Genomic DNA, 2,500 nt, shown 5'->3' with positions numbered 1-2,500 from the left:
GGTCTTGAAAAATCTCGCCCAATGGTAGTCTTTACAAAGACAATAGCTATGTCCAAAGAGAAGTGTTCCTGAGCAACATTACCTATTGTTAAGGTGGAGAGCATCTCATTTTCATTAAAAACACACCACTTTGCTTTACTCTTCACTTATGGCATAGCCCACTGCATTTTCAAGGACGGGGTTTAAACTGACATAGGACTAGGTTTTCAATTGAGCAACTTTTTCCAGGCAAAAGAAGACATGGATAAATGGTGCTGCAAGAGCTCCAGTGGCGCAATCGGTCAGCGCGCGGTACTTATATAGCAGTAACTGTTGAGCAATGCCGAGGTTGTGAGTTCGAGCCTCACCTGAAGCATTACTTTCTTGCCGTCATCTGTCTTTTATTACTGCATTACAAGCTGATAGTTCAATGCTTAATCTGCATTTTCAAGGACGGGGTTTAAACTGACATAGGACTAGGTTTTCAATTGAGCAACTTTTTCCAGGCAAAAGAAGACATGGATAAATGGTGCTGCAAGAGCTCCAGTGGCGCAATCGGTCAGCGTGCGGTACTTATATAGCAGTAACTGTTGAGCAATGCCGAGGTTGTGAGTTCGAGCCTCACCTGGAGCATTACTTTCTTGCCGTCATCTGTCTTTTATTACTGCATTACAAGCTGATAGTTCAATGCTTAATCGCAGTTGATTTCTTTAAAACAATCGAAAAGAAAGCCACGCTTCTTCTGTGCATGTAGCCCCAGTGGCCTAATGGATAAGGCACTGGCCTCCTAAGCCAGGGATTGTGGGTTTGAGTCCCATCTGGGGTGGTTGCCCACCTTTCATCAGTATACTGAGTTTTAGATCCAGACAGGCTTCTTTTCTGGATAAGGCGAAGATTGTGGGTTCGAGTCCCATCTGGGGTGGGTGCCCACCTTTCATCAGTATACTGAGTTTTAGATCCAGACAGGCTTCTTTTCTGGATAAGGCGAAGATTGTGGGTTCGGGTCCCATGTGGGGTGGGTGCCCACCTTTCATCCAAAAGCATGTCGTGTTTTATTTCCAGACTGGCTTCTTTTCTGGATAACATTTGCCTCTTAAATAGGTCTTGAAAAATCTCGCTCAATGGTAGTCTTTACAAAGACAATAGCTATGTCCAAAGAGAAGTGTTCCTGAGCAACATTACCTATTGTTAAGGTGGAGAGCATCTCATTTTCATTAAAAACACACCACTTTGCTTTACTCTTCACTTATGGCATAGCCCACTGCATTTTCAAGGACGGGGTTTAAACTGACATAGGACTAGGTTTTCAATTGAGCAACTTTTTCCAGGCAAAAGAAGACATGGATAAATGGTGCTGCAAGAGCTCCAGTGGCGCAATCGGTCAGCGCGCGGTACTTATATAGCAGTAACTGTTGAGCAATGCCGAGGTTGTGAGTTCGAGCCTCACCTGGAGCATTACTTTCTTGCCGTCATCTGTCTTTTATTACTGCATTACAAGCTGATAGTTCAATGCTTAATCGCAGTTGATTTCTTTAAAACAATCGAAAAGAAAGCCACGCTTCTTCTGTGCATGTAGCCCCAGTGGCGTAATGGATAAGGCACTGGCCTCCTAAGCCAGGGATTGTGGGTTCGAGTCCCATCTGGGGTGGTTGCCCACCTTTCATCCAAAAGCATGTCGTGTTTTATTTCCAGACTGGCTTCTTTTCTGGATAACATTTGCCTCTTAAATAGGTCTTGAAAAATCTCGCTCAATGGTAGTCTTTACAAAGACAATAGCTATGTCCAAAGAGAAGTGTTCCTGAGCAACATTACCTATTGTTAAGGTGGAGAGCATCTCATTTTCATTAAAAACACACCACTTTGCTTTACTCTTCACTTATGGCATAGCCCACTGCATTTTCAAGGACGGGGTTTAAACTGACATAGGACTAGGTTTTCAATTGAGCAACTTTTTCCAGGCAAAAGAAGACATGGATAAATGGTGCTGCAAGAGCTCCAGTGGCGCAATCGGTCAGCGCGCGGTACTTATATAGCAGTAACTGTTGAGCAATGCCGAGGTTGTGAGTTCGAGCCTCACCTGGAGCATTACTTTCTTGCCGTCATCTGTCTTTTATTACTGCATTACAAGCTGATAGTTCAATGCTTAATCGCAGTTGATTTCTTTAAAACAATCGAAAAGAAAGCCACGCTTCTTCTGTGCATGTAGCCCCAGTGGCCTAATGGATAAGGCACTGGCCTCCTAAGCCAGGGATTGTGGGTTTGAGTCCCATCTGGGGTGGTTGCCCACCTTTCATCAGTATACTGAGTTTTAGATCCAGACAGGCTTCTTTTCTGGATAAGGCGAAGATTGTGGGTTCGAGTCCCATCTGGGGTGGGTGCCCACCTTTCATCAGTATACTGAGTTTTAGATCCAGACAGGCTTCTTTTCTGGATAAGGCGAAGATTGTGGGTTCGGGTCCCATGTGGGGTGGGTGCCCACCTTTCATCCAAAAGCATGTCGTGTTTTATTTCCAGACTGGCT

General features: G+C 44.6%; 7 non-coding genes across 7 annotated transcripts; all 7 read left to right on the top strand.

Moving 5' to 3' along the window:
* Positions 1–262: 262 nt before the first annotated feature.
* Positions 263–355, top strand: TRNAI-UAU (transfer RNA isoleucine (anticodon UAU)). The gene is given in 2 exon segments: positions 263–300; positions 320–355. It is a non-coding gene; the product is annotated as a tRNA-Ile (tRNA).
* Positions 356–519: 164 nt separating this feature from the next.
* TRNAI-UAU (transfer RNA isoleucine (anticodon UAU)) lies at positions 520–612 on the top strand. The gene is given in 2 exon segments: positions 520–557; positions 577–612. It is a non-coding gene; the product is annotated as a tRNA-Ile (tRNA).
* Positions 613–732: 120 nt separating this feature from the next.
* TRNAR-CCU (transfer RNA arginine (anticodon CCU)) lies at positions 733–805 on the top strand. Its single transcript has one exon. It is a non-coding gene; the product is annotated as a tRNA-Arg (tRNA).
* A 536-nt stretch (positions 806–1,341) lies between these two features.
* TRNAI-UAU (transfer RNA isoleucine (anticodon UAU)) lies at positions 1,342–1,434 on the top strand. The gene is given in 2 exon segments: positions 1,342–1,379; positions 1,399–1,434. It is a non-coding gene; the product is annotated as a tRNA-Ile (tRNA).
* Positions 1,435–1,554: 120 nt separating this feature from the next.
* TRNAR-CCU (transfer RNA arginine (anticodon CCU)) lies at positions 1,555–1,627 on the top strand. The gene has a single exon. It is a non-coding gene; the product is annotated as a tRNA-Arg (tRNA).
* A 344-nt stretch (positions 1,628–1,971) lies between these two features.
* On the top strand, positions 1,972–2,064 carry TRNAI-UAU (transfer RNA isoleucine (anticodon UAU)). Its single transcript is given in 2 exon segments — positions 1,972–2,009; positions 2,029–2,064. It is a non-coding gene; the product is annotated as a tRNA-Ile (tRNA).
* A 120-nt stretch (positions 2,065–2,184) lies between these two features.
* Positions 2,185–2,257, top strand: TRNAR-CCU (transfer RNA arginine (anticodon CCU)). The gene has a single exon. It is a non-coding gene; the product is annotated as a tRNA-Arg (tRNA).
* Positions 2,258–2,500: the final 243 nt, after the last annotated feature.

This window comes from Eleutherodactylus coqui, chromosome 2 (genome assembly GCF_035609145.1).
Source record: "Eleutherodactylus coqui strain aEleCoq1 chromosome 2, aEleCoq1.hap1, whole genome shotgun sequence".
In the NCBI taxonomy this organism is placed as follows: Eukaryota; Metazoa; Chordata; class Amphibia; order Anura; family Eleutherodactylidae; genus Eleutherodactylus; species Eleutherodactylus coqui.
This window is presented reverse-complemented; position numbering and strand designations above follow the sequence as displayed.